Source organism: Amphiura filiformis, chromosome 13 (assembly GCF_039555335.1).
Source record: "Amphiura filiformis chromosome 13, Afil_fr2py, whole genome shotgun sequence".
Lineage (NCBI taxonomy): Eukaryota > Metazoa > Echinodermata > Ophiuroidea > Amphilepidida > Amphiuridae > Amphiura > Amphiura filiformis.
In genome coordinates this window covers 52851362-52871063 of record NC_092640.1, presented here as the reverse complement: position 1 = coordinate 52871063, position 19702 = coordinate 52851362, and positions in this window count along the sequence as shown.

Here is a 19702-nt window from a genome sequence, read left to right as displayed (position 1 = left end):
GTTATATGTGCAGTCTATGTCTCTGAGGTATATGTCTTTGAGACCTTTCTCTTATTTTTGAGACCTTTCTCTGTTTTTGAGACCTTTCTCTGTGTTTGAGACCTTTCTCTGTATTTGAGACCTTTCCTGTATTTGAGACCTTTCCTGTTTTTGAGACCTTTCTCTGTTTTTGAGACCTTTCTCTGTATTTGAGACCTTTATCTGTTTTTGAGATCTTTCTCTGTATTTGAGATTTGAGACCTTTCTCTGTTTTTGAGACCTTTCTCTGTTTTTGAGACCTTCCTCTGTTTTTTGAGACCATAACGTGTTTTTGAGACCATAATGTGTTTTTGAGGCCATAACGTGTTTTTGAGACCATAACGTGTTTTTGAGACCATAACGTGTTTTTGAGACCATAACATGTTTTTGAGACCATAACGTGTTTTTGAGACCATAACATGTTTTTGAGACCATAATGTGTTTTTGAGACCATAACGTGTTTTTGAGACCATAACGTGTTTTTGAGACCATAACATGTTTTTGAGACCATAACTTGTTTTTGAGACCATAACGTGTTTCTGAGACCATAACGTGTTTTTGAGACATTTCTCTGTTTTTGAGACCTTTCTCTGTTTTTGAGACCTTTCTCTGTTTTGAGACCTTTCTCTGTATTTGAGACCTTTCTCTGTATTTGAGACCTTCCTCTGTTTTTGAGACCTTTCTCTGTTTTGAGACCTTTCTCTGTATTTGAGACCTTTCTCTGTTTTTGAGACCTTATTGTACTATTGAGACCTTGTTGTGTGTTTGTTTCTGAGACCTTTCTGTGTTTTTGAGACCTTATTATACTTTTGAGACCTTATTGTGTGTTTATTTCTGAGACCTTTATGTGTTTTTGAGACCTTATTATACTTTTGAGACCTTATTGTGTGTTTATTTCTGAGACCTTTATGTGTTTTTGAGACCTTATTGTACTTTTGAGACCCTTGTGTGGTTTTGAGACCCTTTTGGCCCTCATGGCCGCCCATACGATTCTATACTGTTTGTTGGGGTGTATAATGGGCTGTGTGCATGGGTAGGGGATTGTGGTGCGTGATGGGTGTGTGGGGAGGGGTGTGTATGTGGGGGTGGAATGTTTGTGTTTTTATGTACAAAATAGTTCGGCTAACTGTTCAACCAAATGATTTACAAGCATAATAAGTCAATTCGATTATTTGCTAATTTAATATTTAGGTAGGACAACCATTATAATCCTTCAACATTGAGTTTCTAAGAGTGTAGGGACCATTGTGATGGGCCTCCAAGGTGGACAACATCGTATGACCAAACCAGATCACAGTATGTAATGCCTATCTATCCCTGACGTCAACTTCTCGCGATCAATAATTATGCTGGTATTATCTTAAGTAGGCCTAACCATGGTTAAGATTCTTAGCCATTCTTAACCATGGTTAAGATTCTTAACCATGGTTAACGAAATTGACATGCGGTATTTTAATCCTGACCTTGTCTTTATTAGACTACTCGCACGTTTGCTATTTGCAAGGTAAGTTCTCAAAATGCCAGAATCTAGATTTTTATGAATTTTAGGGTGTTCTGGTGTGAAAAATAAAAATGAATTGAATTTAGTCCCTTGTGAGAAAGACGATTAGATTTCCTTTATTAGAAATGACATCCGCAAATGGAACGCTGATTACCGTTTTGCGATTTCCTTCCTGATGTAAGTGGTCCAGAGATGGGCGACGACGTATTCGGAACTTTTTTAAGAGCAAACTGTTTATATAAATATGCAATCGTTTCTTTGTTTAATCGCTTAAACTGTTTGTAGATGTTGCTGATGGTTAGGAACCAATAAAAAACACTTAACCCCTCCTCTCCTCTCCTCTCCTCTCCTCTCCAGGGGCGTAGCCAGCTTTCTTGGTCAGGGGGGGGGGGGGGCAAAATAAAATTTTTGGGGCACAGACGAAAAAAATTGCAGTTGCATCATACAATACATAGAGTTTGTATAAAGGCCTTTTTGTGATGATGTGCGCGCGCAGCTTGAAAAAAAATGGTATTTTACATTATTTTCGCCCATTATCCGGCTGAAAAGGGCTATATTGTTACAATGTGCGCGCGTAGCGCGGAAAAATGTTGTATTTTACACTATTTTGGCCCTGAATTTTGCTAGAAAAGGGGCCCTTTTTCTTTTCCTTTGCCCTTTGATTTTCTCTTTCATTTTTTGTCAAAGGGGCACTTTTTTCTTTCATTTTTTGTCAGGGGGGGCACTCTGCCCCCCCTGCCCCACCCCCCGCTGGCTACGCTACTGCTCCTCTCCTCTCCTCTCCTCTCCTCTCCTCTCATCTCCTCCCCTCCTCCCCTCCGCTCTCCTCTTCTCTCCTCTCTCTCCTCTCCTCTCCTCTCCTCTCCTCTCCTCTCCTCTCCTCTCTCCTCCCCTCCCCTCTCCTCTCCTCTCCTCTCCTCTCCTCCCCTCTCCTATCTTCTCCTCTCCTCTTCGCTCCTCTCCTCTTCTCTTAAATCTTCTCTTCTCTTAAATCTTCTCTTCTAGTTTCTCTTCCCGTATCTCCCTTTTTAATTTTGTTTCGTATTATGTTTTATTTGAAGTACTCGGTCATTTTAATATTTTAACCAAATCAAAAGTAATATTTCGAGCGCCATTCCAGTCTCTCTCTCTCTCTCTCTCTTTGGTTTAGTCTTGTATTCCTGCAAAAACAACTCAAAATGTTGGGCTCACAAAACAACATCATAACATGAATTATTGATGTATTGATTCGTCACTACATCCAGATCTGAAAAACCTCTTATTCGGTTAACCAAAAATCCTTAGATTTTCATATAATTTATCTACTTCCTTAATAAATGGAGCAAAGTTTTGCATTTCTTATATCTTCAAAAAACCTGTATTGCTGTGTTTTCTCAAATATGAAATGAGTATTCTATTGCCGATAGGGAATTCATGTATTGAAATCTCCTGAAGCAGAACTTGTAACCCCATCTCTGAGTAAGTGCATCGACCCCTTCAAAATAAAAATGAAATTATCAAAAATTTTAAAATATCAAATTCTTATAGTCATATTTGAAATTTACATGAAAAATGCATTAAAATGAGTACAAACAAGCCTAGTATTAGTTCAGTGGTTCTTGCGATAGACATACTTATTACTATGATTAAGAAAAAATGGTAGAATTCAGTCGCATGTTTAGAATGTGTTTTAGTATGTAAGCGTTAATACCTGTTAGCATATCAGCTGAAAAATTATTTAGATTATTCATTCTACTCATAAGCCAAGTATATTATTGGAGCTGCATCGTTATCGGCCATAGCCAAAACATAGTGGGTGCATTTTACTTGTTAAGCTGGATTTATACTTCATCGCTGAGCGACGGGCGATTGGTATTTAACCAATTAAGAGCGCGCTTTTTCCAACGAAACAAAAAGCGCTAAATATCATTGGCTACAAACCAATCGCTATCACTCAGCGATTTATATAGTATAAATTGCGCTTTCGATATTAAACTCTTATTATATATAATAAGGATTATAATTTGATTATTGGATCCAGACGTGATGCGAGATTTGTGTTTTACATGCTAGAAAAATTAGAAAATGATTTCTTTTTGGGATTAAAATTGTAAAAATAAAGCAGAACATGGAAATAGAATAAATAACCAGGGGAGGTTAATCCCTAACATACCGTACTGTACTCATTATTATTGGAGTGTGCTGTAGCAAAAAGAAACTTTTGGCACTAATTTTGCACGTGTTACTGATTCATGCCACTAATAAGATTTTCACCCTAAATTAAATGCTTAAAATGAATCCCTGTTAATTTGAAGTGACTTCATAGAGTGATTTTTGTAGATTTATAAGTTTTAAAACCATACTTTTTTTAGATTTTCTTTTAAACCCAGCACGGCGTTATCTTTAGTGTTTATATTATATTTCTTGCAAAGTTATTTTTGTGCGGTTCCCTGGTACATCATACATGGTTACCAGTAAACTTGCACTGTTACAGAATATCGTATAGCGTAGCCTATTGTCTTCTTTCTATATACTTTTATTATTATTTTATTATTCATGGTTTATTCAATCACACTCGCAGCTAAAAGCTGAATTGCTGTGAAGCTCACATATAAAAAATACAATATACAACATGACATATAAAGGGTATTAAAGAACATCAAAAACACACATTTGACCAAACAGGCGAAACTCCCTCCCTGCAAACCTAATCCCAAAGTGGAAAAGTCCTCTGAAAAAGGAGAGGAGAAACACCCTGAGAAAAGTCTGAAAAGAGGGGGCTTCACAAAAAAAAAAAAACATTATGACCTATGAGTTGGCAATACTATCCAAAGCATAAATAAACACAAGATCGATATTGCACATAAGTTAAAGATACATTGTTCAGATGACATATATATTAAGCATTATTTAACAGGTTGACCATGTAAGGGATTGCACTATCACGATATCTATTTGTGCGCCACCTAGGAAGAGTAAGTTTGTGTCCATTTCTGAGCTCACGGCCATGTACTTTCACCCTTTCTTTGGGAAGCCATTCACGAAAAGAATCGGAATCCATGAGTTTTTGAGCAAATTCTAGGCAAATTTTTTCTCTTCTTTGTGTGAGTCTCTCAAGTGCGCAAGTTTGGAGCGCCTCCTCATAAGATGATTGTTTGGTCAAACCTAAAATAATTCTACACGCGTTTTTGGATGCGCTCAATTGCAAGAGTTTGCTCTCTTGTGATACCACCATGCCATATTGGTACTACATACTCCAATAATGGCCTAACATATCCTACATAAACGGAAATCATATCTCTAACTGGAAGGTTGAACCGCTTAAGCGTAGTGAGCATATATAACCTACTAGAAGCTCGTTTTATTACATCTCTTATGTATGTGTCCCATTTTAGATCTGAACTGATTTGAATGCCTAAGATTTTGACAACATCCACTTCAGCAAGTTGTTGGTCGGCTATAGTAAGAGGAAATGGACTCTCTTGTTGTTGTGAAAAGCAAACAGTCATTGACATACATTTTTTTGCATTAAGAGACATGTTGTTGTTGTCTGACCAAGTAACAAACCTGTGTAAGTCCTCCTGTATGACACTTGTTTTGCCTATTTGTGAATTTTCTACAATGGTGAGGTCATCAACATATTTTAGCGCCATAACGTGTGAGTCCTGTGCATTAACTGCATCATTAACAAGACATAGAAATGATGCAGGACCCACAAGTGTACCCTGTGGAACACCTCCGTTTAACTGCTTCCAGTCAGATGTGACATTTTGTACCTCACACATTGAAATCTACAAGATAGAAAATCACAAATCCAAGGTATCAGCTCAGATCTCGCACCCATTTGGAGCATTTTTGAGATGACAACGTTATGGTCCACCCTATCATAAGCCTTACTGAAGTCAGTGATCACAATTCGGCTCAAATTCTTGGGCTTATCAGCGTGTTTTTGAAGGTTATCAAGTAACTTTGCTAGATAATGTGTTGTGGAGCGACCTTTTCTGTTGCCAAACTGGTTACTGTCGAGAATTGGTTCAATGTCTTGCATGAGCCAGTCGGTTATGAATGATTCTGCGGTTTTGGCAAAATGATCCGTGAGCGAGACTGGCCGGAGTTTATCCCAAATTGGATGCGTAGTTTTGGGTATCGGAACTACTATAGCTTTCTTCCACTGGTGGGGAACAATACCGCTCTTAAATGAGGAATTCAAGATGATGGACAAGGGAGAGCTCAACTCATAAGCGAATTCACGAATAATGGAAGCCGGTATTCCATCGGGACCGCTAGCTTTCTTTGCACCAATCTTACGCAACTTGTTAAACACGTCCCATTCATTGATTGTAGGCAATAGAGGTGTGGGTCTGAAGGATGGCAGAGTCTCAAACTGCAAAGGAGTCAAATCCTTGCCTATCGACACAAAGTGGTTGTTAATACTGTCAGCAACCATTTTAGGTACTGACGCGTCAACACCAGGGGGAGGTTGAATCATTGGCTGATTCCTATTGTGCGTAGTCATGATTTTTATTTGACGATACCATGCAGAGGGATTGGACTTCTTGAGTCTTTGGACTCTGCCATGATAGAACTCATGTTTTGCCATAATTATTGCTCTATTCACTTTATTGCGGTAGAATCTCCATAGCGGGAGTTTATTGTGGTTAAAAGCTGCTTGTCGCTTCCGAATGAGTTCTTTAACAGCGGGGGTCATCCAAGGCTTATCCTTGACGTGAAGTTTGATCACTTTGGTTGGAAAGTATTCATCTAATGCTTTCTGAAGAGTCTTGTAAAATGCATTACACTTTTCAACAGTACCTTCTGGCTCTAAAACCTCTGTCCACGAGTAATTAGAAACCCAACATCCAAACTCGCGAATTCCCGAGTCCTTAATGGGTCTGACACAGCGTCTAGATGTTGCGTTGGGACTAGATCTGGAACTTACAAGAGGAGACCAAACAACCCCTGAATGATCACTCTTTCCAAGTGGTGAAAATGCGACAGGCTTACGGTATTGAATCGAAAAGTTAGTAAGAATTTTATCAAGGGTCGCACGACCTCTGGTGGGTACCTCCACGATTTGTTTAAGATCATTGTTCTTGCAAAAAGCACTGATGTCTAAGCGATTAAGATCACCTAAAATGCAGAAACCTGCATCTGGGTGTTTAATGCGTGATTGATCAAGACCTGTCTGAAGATGTTCAAGCATTTGTGAAGCTTCCTTTTTATCCGGGAAATATGCACAACAGTATATCAAGGTAGATACTTCCCGTGGAAGTCTTGTTGGTTTGACTTCAATCCAAAGTACCTCTAAACTGTCTGGAATACTTGTGGATGTGGTTGTGTGGTGGGGGGAACGGTTGGGTGTGTAGGACGCTGTGTGGGATGTGCACTTCTGTTTTGTCGGCGTTTGTGGGTGACGTGGAAGCTCGAAGGTGGTCGTGGGGTGTGTGTGGTACGTTGGGTATATAGTTGGGAGAAGACCATGGGTATGTTTGTGCACGTAGTCGTTTGTCTGCGAGACTTTGGGTGTGTGCATGATGTCTCCGTTACTTTTCGCCTGTCATCTCTTTCGCCGTCTTCCACGTTTTACCTACCTATTCCTTATTTCAATGTCTTCCCTTATCGCTCACCCGTTCGTCTGTCCTGTATCTTTCTCTCCTTTTAAGTATCGTCTGTATTGTTTTGTTTACATCACTTCCTTATATCATAATACTGCTTTCTTATATTTCTTCCCTTCTATTCTTTCTTTTCTCATTCTTATGCCCCATATTCTCTTTATTTCTTTGTCCCTCTGTCTGTCTGCCTGTCTGTCTCTTTTTCACGTTCCCTGAGAGAAAATATTCCAGCCCAGCTATAACTTTACCAATAGTATATAGGTATGCCTTATACAGGGTGTCCCCCCCCCCCAATAAAAGAGAACCCTCATTTCGCCCTCGTTTTCTCCTATTTCTGAAAAGTTGATCAAATATATTTTGGTATGTAAAGAAACCTTTAATCATTAGCTTTAATAAACCAAAACAATTATTTCAATCGGCTCACAACTTTGGAACATATGCCCTTTTAAAGAAATGTAGCCGTTTTTCGCTCTGACCACGGGATAGGTCATGCTGTCGAGTGGCCTGTAAGATCACCAGACCTCGCACCACTTGATTTCTTCCTTTAGGGCAAAATCCATAGCGACGTCTATGAGGGTTCTCTTTATTTTAGGACACCATGTACGTTCATTTATATTTAATTGATGATCCCGCGGTTGATAATAAAAACGTCAAACTTATCATGTATAACAATAAAATTCACTCATGTAAGATATGATATAATGCTATATGCTTCAGTATTTCCATTCAGTGGCTGCTGAATCTATAGCATTAATTAACTCATGGTAATTTATAGTTCATATCCCAAACACACTGTAATCAAATTGGTTTGATAGTAAGAATCTATATGATGCTTTGTATGGAAAAAAGACTTTTTACGACCAGCTGCAAATTTAAGGTAGAACAAAATATATTCGAGATGGATACTATCTGAGTCAGTAAATATGCTTATACCTCGTTCAATGTGTTGCTTGTGTATTGTTTGTAAGACAGAAAGGTTAGGTTTGTTTCAGAATTGTTTGTTTGTCTCTCAGTTTGTTTGTTTGTTTGTTTGTTTGGTTATTGTTTTCTTTTAAGTCTGAAACAAAAGGTAAATATCAGTGAATGAATGAAAGGTTGGATGAATGAATGAATGAATGAATGAATGAATGAATGAATAATAAACAAAAATAAATAATAAAAAAGGTAAATAAATAGATAAAATAAATAAATAAATAGATAAATAAATTAAACAAATAAATAAATAAATACATAAATAAGTAAATACATAAACACAAAAAAAAAAAAATAAATAAATAAAAAATAAATAAATAAATAAATAAATAAATAAATAAATAAATAAATAAATAAATAAATAAATAAATAAATAAATCATAGGCACTAACCCATTAGATATACAATTGATAAATAAATAAATAAATAAGTAAATAAATAAATAAATAAATAAATAAATAAATAAATAAATAAATAAACGAACGAATAGACGGATATGGCAACATACACTTCAAATAATACTCAACTGCTGAGTGAAAAGGGAACAGAATAGAGTGAGTTGAACTCAATATTTATTAAATTGTACTCATATTGAGTAAAATGTAATCAATAGTGAATTCCATTAGACTAATTTTGTTGCTCTGTTCCCTCTTTACTCAACATTGAGTAATTTTTATTATCTTTTATTTATAGTGTAAGCTACATATCAGTTTGTAGACATGTTCAATCAACGAAAGTGTACAATCAATTAAAAACGACTTTCGGATGGTAAAGTCATCAATGGCGATTACATTAGTAAAATTAATGAGATTGCCATAACGAAATCAAGTAAGTGTAAGAAAAGACTCACTTAAACAGAAAAATAAAGGGTCAAATAATGAATTAAAAGACAAAGAAAGAAGAGGGAAATATAGGAAGACTAAAACGGGAAAAAGAAAGATAGAAGATTTGCAATGATAGGCATGGATACGGGGCAGCTTGAAAGATAGATTAGACTATATGCCATAGTCGATTTTTGATAAATAAATAATATGTTATTAATCATGATGAACGTATTCAGTTGAACTCGAAATTATACTTATATCTATGACATCAAAATACTAATAAATGGTATGAAAACGTTTATTATAATTATATTAGTGACAGTAGCAGTATTATATTATTGAATGCAACATATTATAATGGCATAATTATAATGGCACTTCAATACTGAACAATTCTGATTTTAGAATCTACCAGTTTATTTATCGCGAAAGCCCGAGTTAAGGCCGTGTAAAATTAATATTTTGGTTCTCGTCCCCTCCCTCCTCAATTTCTGGGATTTGTCAGATTTTTTTTATTTTTATAGATTTTTCAATTTTTTAGACTTTGGAATGATTTATGAAATCTTCATACATATAAATAAGTTTATTAGAGAACAAGCATCACTTCCAAGTCTTTTTGTGGAACTCTAGGGGTTTTTTCCTTCAGAATCTAACATATAAAAAAAAAAAAAAAGGGCCTCATCGTTTCCTCGAGCACTGTTGGAGAAGACCGAAAACTACTGACAATGCTAATTTTACATTGAAAAAAAAAAAAAAAAAAAAAACACCTCCCTCCCTCATCAATTCATGAAAATGCTCTGGACGAGAACCAAAACATTAATTTTATACGGCATAAACTTGGAAGACAACAAACAGAGGGAGTACGGTGACTAAAAAGATCAGATGTGAAAATCTATCAATTGCGCACAAATTAATTAAATCAGAGTTTTAAGCTTAAATGCAATAGCCAGAGTACTCACAGTGGACTACGGAGAAGTCTAAAGATAGATATGACGAGTTGCAGACAAAATGTTAAGAGGATGAAAAAGAAACGACAATAAAAAACAACTCGTTTATCGAAAATGTAATTAAACATTAAGAAAGCGGAAGAAGAAAGATCATGAAGATAGTGACAGAGACAGAAAGCGATTTGTTCGGAAGTCACAAACGTTTCTATAACTTTGATATCAACCCGGTTCTGAAAAGAAACATGTTTAGAATGTTAAATGCTATTTTGTCCCTTATAATATGGCAGCAGTTGTATTTTCTAGTGAAATCTTATTGCACAATATTTAAACTTCTTAACGCGTTCAAATGTATGCTCAATGTAACAACATGTTAATCTCTTAAAACCAAAGATTGAAAAATCAATCTTAAAGATTGTGCTGAGAGAAAAGTCTAAAATTAGATTGAAAATGCAATGGAATTTAGTTTGAATTTTCAATTTTTAAGATTGATTTCTCAATCTTAATTTGGACTTTTCCCTCACCTCAATCTTTCCATTTAACATGTTAAAATTTAATATGGTCAAATGCATATGCGTGTTACAACTGGCGGTCAAGACTAGTGTTAATAAAGGGTTAAAATTAATTGGTGCGTTGGTGTTAACATTGGTGTGCATTAGTGTTTATTAAGTGTTACTTTAAAGTGTTTATATATTAACACTTGTTTTTGAAGTGTAGAAAGAAAAAGAGTCACAAAAGAAACCTGTTTTGTAAACATGGTCAACTCAAGAGCAGTGTGAGTATATAATAAAACAAAATTGTATAGCAGCTTGGAAATCATTCACGAGTAGCTTTCATCGGAGCTTCCATAATCATAATGAATAAGGGCTTTAAAATATATTTGCTATAGTCATTTCGGATTACTCGATGGCAATAATAAATTTTCATAATTACTTGCGCACAAGAACGAGTTCACCAGTCTTAAGGAAATTTTCATTTTGCATTTTTAAATTATATTCTTATTATGTTAGTATGAAATAGTTACAAACAACCATGTAATTTATTGTGACGTTGAGCATTTCAGGTATTTTAATATTAGCATTATTTGAATAACATGCTGGGGGTAAATTAGATGGAATGAAGAATGAATTGTTCTCGTACCTTAGTTGGTATCATTGTTCTATGGAAATTAGAATACTAAAAATATATTGAAAAATTATGAGTCTTGAATTTGTTCGTTGTATGTAGTTTTTATTTTAAAACCAAAAGGAAACCGAAAATAATAACGAAATGCTAGCCTATAAGAGTATGGAGTTAGTGTTTGGAATATTTGCATAAAAGGTGTGTACATAATTATGACAGTTAATGTATTAAACAAAATTAAAAGCACAAGCAAATCAAGTTCACAAAAACAAACAAAAAGAAATAAACAAGAAAACATACGAAATAACGTATCTGTTAATGAGGTTTTGAACAAGTTCCACTCCTCCATTACTGTACCTTTCCGGTCTGAAAGATTATCACACATTTTCTGTGCCATCTCCATTTCTATTTCTTGACAGGTGTCTTCCTCTCTGAGTTTCTTCCAGTTGGTAGTGATTGTCACTGGTTTGGCTTCCTGTTTCTTAGTTGGTGCGGTGCCCTGGTTTCCAACAGGATTGGGAATGAGCTATAAATTTGTTATACGAGTATTGTGCAAGGCAATCCGCAACCTGGAAAGTCTACATTAATAGCAGGATTGAATTAGTATAGAATGGGGTGCGTTTGGTGTATATGCTCGGGTGTATTTGGGGATGTGTTGGGGTGGGGTGGTGGTATATGGTATGTGTGGGGGTGTGGGATGTCGCTTGGGTGGGTGGGGGTGCAGCTGTCTGTGTTGTGCTTTCAAATGCGTATTCTTTAAAGCCACGGAATCCATGAAATAGACCTTTCTAATAATATTCTCGTTTGTGATGTCATGGTGTCCATAATACCTTGATACCGTGTGTATATGGATATGTATATTAATATAGGTAGATTGGCATTGGTATGCTTTTTAAATTTAGATAGGTCTACCTATGAAGAAGAATTAAGTATAGGTTATCATGCAAGGTAAATTAAATATAATGCAATATATTTGGACAGAATAATAGGTTATTGGGGTCAAACAACACAAACGCACTGCAGCATTTCATAGGGTTCTGTTAACCTTTTAACACAGATGCAACAAAATAAATCTCATGACTCATTGTAAATAACAATACAATATTACCTTATCTGATACCGATCATAAATTGACAGGAAAATAAAAGTCAAGAATTGACACGGGGTCGTAAAAGTTTGTCTTGTATGACAACACGTGTTATTTCATATACATATACAATTCATCGTAACGCTTCACTTAAGCGTGTCACGATACACATGAACTCATAAAAAATGAATTTATTGTTTTATTATGAATATTATATTTACCTAGAAATCTATGATACATTATATTCCATTGTTTGTATTACTGTACAGTAGAAAACTGAGATTGTATTTAAATATTAAAATTAAGTTAAAGCTGGGTTTATTGTTTGATTAGTACGAATTGCTTTTGTTCAATTTTTCCCGAACAAGTAGGCCTACATATACTTTGATCGTTGCTTTTGATTATTCGCTCATCACTAACGACAAAACTATAAATCTAGCTTAAAATTGAGCTGTTTCTGAAGCTTTATCCAAATTCACCATTACCAGAGGCCCTAACCCAATGCTATTGAAAATGTTGCAGCTTTAAAAAAAAAAAAAGTGTGTTTTATACTTGATAATAGGCCCCATGCAATACGACATCATAATAAGGGGTATTTCGTGATCCACAACCTCATCCCCCACTTTTCTAAAAACATGTTGACATTTTGATACCATCAGAAACCTCTGGCTATACATTACGTTTGTGCAGAGCAAAAGATTCCTTGCAGATTCATCACCTTGGAAAAACTATCGTCAAATTTGTGTTCTGTTATTAGAACGAATTACAACACAGTGCCCTATGGAGCCACTGTATATTGGTAGATTGTTACATTGTGATCCGTAACCAGGAAAGTCTACATTGGTAGCAAGATTGAATTAGTATATAATCATGCATAACTCGCAAACGCAAAATCGGAATCAACTAAAATTTTGGAATGCGCTTTTTTTCGTGAAACATATAAGAGGATGCCACGAGTCACGAAATATAGACTGTCTTTCAACATGTCCGAGATGCATTCGAGAGGACAATAATTTTTACATGACTCAAACAGGTGAAGTGACGTCATTCTGAAATATTTATGTCCTGTATCTCAAATATGGCAGCCATTTTAAAATGCTATAAACAATACTGTTCTTCAACAACATGAACAATAATGTGAGGGAGGTCCTTAACATCATGACAACAAATGTTATTAAGATAACCCCTCATCAAACATAAAACGTTTTACAGAAATATACCGGGTTATATAAAGGGTATACAGGCCTATAAATGGTATAAAACGCTTTAATAACATTAAAAAAATAGAAATTTGTTGCAAAACATTCTAACATAATGTTATGTAAGTATTAGCAAAATATTTTGCAACAATAACATTTTGACAACATTTTATAAAATCTTTTGTAGGGCTTAGTATTTTTTAATACATAACGTTATAAACATCATTGTCATGACCTTTGTATAACCCGACATTTAAATGCTATTACGGTTAGACCAAAAACAAACATGTTTATACCGTTTTAAAAACATTATTGTGTTTCTTGGGAAGATAGCTGTGGAACCAAACCCCCATACACGTAGTACACAATCGAAAACACTTGTCGTGAGGATGACATTTCTGCGCCCATAGATCATGTAGATCAACCAAAATGTTAATTTTTGTCATTGAATTTTCAAAGATTGTGTTTTACATTATTCCAGGTTAAAAACATTATCGGTATAATAGCTGCCTTTGGTAAAGGTGGACAGGGGTGGGCAGAAAAGGAGACAACACGAGCCCAGCAAACACAAAACGTTTGCCAATACTATTTTGCAATACATTTTGACAACGTTTTTAAAAATGTTGTTCATGTGCTGTATATAACCCGACATTTAAATGTTATTAAAACGTTTTGACCAAAACCAAAAGTGTGTTTAAAACACGTTTATAACGTTTTAAAAACATTTTTGTGTTTCCTAGGAGGGTGTTGAATCTTGCCATCTTCAAAGAAACTTCATACACTCCCAGCTTATGAAGGTGGGGATCAGGGAAGTGAATATTAGGGGGTGTTTGTTTACCTTGATCACACCACCCTCGCAGCTACGTATTGTTTTTGTTGAAAAGTCAAACAAACTGTTAAGGTTTCAACAGCTTCGCTGTTTTAAACACAAAATAATACCACAAACAAATAAATACTAACTGAATCATATAAAACATATTTACAAACACCAATAGTTATTATGTTAACATATCATGATACTGAGATGGCAGAGGCGACTGATTTACTGGTGTAACATTATAATGTGTTTGTAGTTCAATTGGTCCATGCGTTGGCACCCATGATTTATCCAATGCCATATACACCTTTCGATCATTACGATATTCCAGTTTTTCATACGTGTCTTCCGCATCGTTATACACTCTCATCTGAGCTGCATGAGCTGCTGATGAAAGTCTATAATATCTTATAAGAAGGCAGAAACCGACAATGATGAATATGAGAGCTACAAGAGAGAACACAATGGTTGACATTATCCAGTAATGCACATTGGAGTTCCACGTTGGACAGATGTTCTTACAAGAGGAACTTGATGCTACTGTTGGAAGCGGGATATCCGGTACTGTCTTCTCCACTTTTGGAGTTAATGTTGTTGAATGCAATTGCTTTGTGTAGTCTCTGATGACTGTAATAGGTCCGATATGGCACGTTCTCGACATTTCAGGAAAGGCAGAACTTGATATAGCACATACAAATATAGCGTTATTATCGCGATATGTTGGCTTAAAAGTTAGCACAGAATACGTACCATCTGTTTGGACATTATCTTCAAATCTCGAGTCATGAAACATTGGTGTTCTGGTCCACTTGAAGTCAACAAGAGGCCTACCTGCTGCAGAACTGCAGTTGAAGTCAATCTCTTGACCTTCTTGGACTACAAGTGACTCACCTGGTGAACAACTTGGACTAGATTCTCCTGGAAAATAGTTGATATCAACATTAACAGTACTGGTACCTATAACCTGTTCGTCTTCCTCAGATAACGACCTCACTTTGCAGATGTAAGTCCCTTCATCTTCGCGCGTGACGTCAAGGATTGATAGAAAATACACAGTGGATCCGTCTTCAAGAGGTCTAACCGCCAACAGGACTCTTTCGCTGACACCACCAAGAACTGCATTGTCCCAAGACAACATCTCTGTCTGACTACTACTTGTCAATAGCCTCGATATCGTTACTATATATTCTTCTTTTATATTCCAGATTTGGCAATAAACTGATAAGAAACCGCCTTGTTTCACAGGATTAACAGGTAGGCGAGCTTCAATTTTCACCTCAGAAGTGGATACGCTGAGAGATATTGTTTGCAAGAAAATCAAAAAGAGAATATAAAACATCTTCGCCGGATAGTCAAATCTCATGGTGATATAGTTTGTTGTATATAGAACACAAAAACACAAGTGTTTTGCTTCATATACAGCTCGTTAAATGAAGTGCAAATACTGTCATTACATCAGATATCTCACACCATCCTATGTAAGTTCATGTCCTAACAACTTGATGGTATCTCAACATCTGATTAGTGGTGATACGATCATAATTTCACCCGCACAAGCTTGAGAACTAGTGAATCATGCCGCTTGTTTTTTTCTATCTCTCTCTCTCGCTCCCTCTCCAACAACCCCTGTGTATTATCGGTGTATAAATCCTCAAAAACGCCGAAATATCACGGCTCCGTATCATGAATTCTGTTACTAATCCACAACAAGTTCAGCTCCCATACGGTAAGGCCCAAAAAAAAAAAATTGTTTGTTTTTCAAAAAATAAAATATTGTGTACCCTGATCCAGACCGTTTTTTTTTTTTTTGGAATTTTTTTTTTTTTTTGGAATTTTTCAAAAAAAAAAAAAAAAATTTAAAAAAAGAAAAAATAAAAAATTTTATACAAAGTAAATAAAAAAAAAAAATATATAATTTTAAAGTGGAACCTAAAAAAAAAATTTAAAAAAAATTAAGATGTTTTGTATTTTTAATATGAAAATTGATAATTTGTATTCATGTCATAGTCTATTAATGATTTCAAAATGCATTGAATTTGAATGCATTTTGAAATCATTAATAGAGTATGACATGAATACAAAGTATCAATTTTCATATTAAAAATACAAAACATCTTGAATTTTTTTTTTTTTTAGATCAACCATGAATGATCCTAGCGTTTAGGTCTAGGTCCAGGGACACTAAAAAAAATAAAAAACTTTTTTTTTTTTTTTGCAATTTCGGGTACCCGGTTACCCGCCCGAAAAATGCGGCGGGTACCCGGGTACAAAATTACCCGAAAATGCCAGGCCTATCAGCAGAACCATCTCAAGAGTTAAACCAGTGAAGTGCTGTGTGTTTGGACTTATTTACCAGTCTTGTCAGTTGTCAGTTTCAAGTGCAATATCTGTAAAAAAAAAAAAAAAAAAAAAAAAATCCGACCTACCGACCCAACTATTTCATAAGCCTTTATGGACAAACAAACAATTTTTTTTTTTTGGCCTAAGGGAATAGCGCGCGTAATATCTTTGAAGATAGTGTTATTAAATTTGTATCGTACCATATAGTTGAGCTCCATCTCCAGGCGGTTCTTATTGGATGTAGAAAATTAATAACGTTGTTTCGGCGATACAGCATGCGTTTCTATTACTTGACGGTGGTGACGTCATACAACTGTGCAACAAATCAGTGGCAGTTACAATATAGTATAACATGTGCTCATTTCTACCAAGCGTGGTTCCACACGGGTTATATAAGTGGATTTAAATCAAATAAACTTTGTAACCATGTTACCAAGCGCAAAAATGATTTCATTTAATTAGTCGTAGAATATGACTCCGAGGGGATAAATCGAATTAAGCCGTGCAGTTACAAGAGTAAGATTTTTACAAATTTACATAATTCTAGGTACTGTATTTTGCTTTGTTTACAATTATAAATAATTTGAGACGACGCGTTCGTGATATTTATTTATTTCTTTAAATCAACATTATGCGAAGAATGTGAAAATGATAAATGTTAGTAATTAAACAGTTTCTTGTTTTTTGAAGTATCCGGAATCAACAGTGCTTTACACCCCCATTGGGCTATTATGAGATATAATGTAAGAGTATGTATTCTAGTCGAGCGCAGACGACACTAGCGGCAACATGAAAGTACGCTTATTAATGCTATGACTAAATAAAATTATGATGTTAAATTCATTGTTATAATCCACTCTCGCGGGCTTTGGCGTAGAGAGAAGATAGATAAAAATATTCACATGAAAGAAATATTGAATTTTAAAATATACATGTTGGAAATCTGCATGAATAATTACTTTCAAATGGAGATACAAATAAATAGATCTGTCACTGATTCTGTGTTACACTCTTTAAAAAAACCTAGTTGAATTTGATTGGAAAATCGTGTCAAATTTGACTCAATTTGTGTTAAATATTACGCTATTTGAGTCAAATTTTACGCTATTTGAGTCAAATTTTACGCTATTTGAGTCAAATTTTACGCTATTTGAGTCCAATTTTACGCTAGTTGAGTCAAATTTTACGCCATTTGAGTCAAGTTTGACATGAGTTCTGATTAATTTTGACTATAGAGATCTTATTTTACCATGCAGGAATCAAAACAAGATCAACTAGACCTGTTTAAGAGTATTAGTATATACGTGGATATAAAGATAAAACTATTCCGCAAGTCCAAAAATATGGTCTGTGGTAAATTAATTTAGAATCACTTGCATTACCCCTACATCATATGCAAAATTGGAGCCAAAAATTAACGGTGTTTTTGTTTTGTTTTGTTTTTTCATTTTAGAGCCGTTTTACTATGAGAATAACTGGATGTAGTTATATGGAGACAGTGTCCGTTGAGGGCTATAACATGTATTTTTAATAATATAAAGGCATTTGTCGTCAAAAGGTTGATATTTTTGGAAATTTACACAGCATGAACATGTAGAAATATAAAAAAATGTTTGCTTGTCTGCTTTTCTCCGAAAAATAAAACTCAATGATATTGACACCTATGTGCGCTCGGGCAAAACCGCATCAGATTATATATAGCATATAAATGCAACAGGTTGAAACATACACTTATTTGTGAAATATAATATTTTTATGTTACGTTTATGCGCATTTACTTATTTCATATTATGTCCAAACGTAAATCTTGTTTCCTTCATAAAAAGTGTACGTTTTTCGTATATATTTGTCGCAAAAGTCATAAAACTACATGTATAATTTATGCACTGTAAATCCTAGCTGTAACACTTTTTATACACATTAGGCATTTAGCCAAATTGTTATTATTATCTTCATGTATACCTTTTCAGAAAAGGTTTCGTATTTTGAAATATATTCTCCTACACCTTACAAATCCAAAATCAAATAAACACTGTCTCTTCGGTTTACAAGTTATCACACTTTCAATTTGTATCTAAACGCATCCTAAACACCTTACGTGTTTAAAAAGTGTTACAGCTTTACCGTTTAGCTTAACGACATGTTTAGATATCAAACATCAACTTGTATATAATTTAAACACAAGCTAAACACCACGGCCTCTGTTTAGATAATACAGACACAATATAATATAAACACAAGCTAAACATGGTGTTTAGGATGGTGGTATAAGTGTTTAGGATGTGTTTAGACACAAATTCAAAGTCGATAACTTGTAAACCAAAGGGACGGTATTTTGTATTATGTGATGTATAGGAGAATAGGTTTTCAAAATATGAAACCTTTTACTAATAATAAGGTATATGTCGGCCTATATAGATGATAATAAAATGTGGCTAAACGCCTAACGTGTTTAAACAGTGTTATACAGCTAGGGATTTGCAGTGTAGGTAAGGTTGACCGAATACTGTAACACATTTGCATCCGTTACCCCCGGGCTTCATCAGGTACATGATTGGTCACGTGACATTTTTAATCTATTCTGCATAATTCTTTTTAATCTTTTTTGGTCATTTATGAACTTCCAAACCATAAGTCATAAGATTCTTTTCTCATTTAGAAGAATTAATTTTAGACTTATTAGTATTGCCATTTGTGAATGAAACTTATTTGGAATACTAGTACCAAAATTGCGAATTTGTATTGTTTTATTATATAATAGGCCTACCATATTGAAATCAATTTCAGCGTTTACTTTTGTGAGGTGAAAAAGTCTATACAAACTATAAAAATATATATATAGTTTTAAGAAATTGATTTTATACAATTATTGTATTAAAATAACGTGATTGAAAATTTATCAAACTATATGGCATTTAAGGAAAACCGTTTAAGGAATCGAAGACCTTAAACTACGAAAGAATTTGCCTTATCGGCAAGCAAACAGTATTTATCAAGGCCTTTTTTTGTCAGCATTTCTTCCGGTTTTTAAACCACCAATCAATCGTAACTTTCGACAGAACCATCAAGCTATCAATCCATTCTTAGAATTGTGTTTGTTCAGCAGTTGCGTTAAATTGTCGCTAATGCGCTAAATTAACCATCCATGGCTTGTATTGACTCACTATGCATGCGTGTACAACCTTCGTTTTGTGAATGTTGCAAATTGTTGTGAAAAACACGAAATAGCTGCTTCATGAACTTGTTTGGTATACTAAGAATGAACCTGAACTTCTGTTTCATATAAT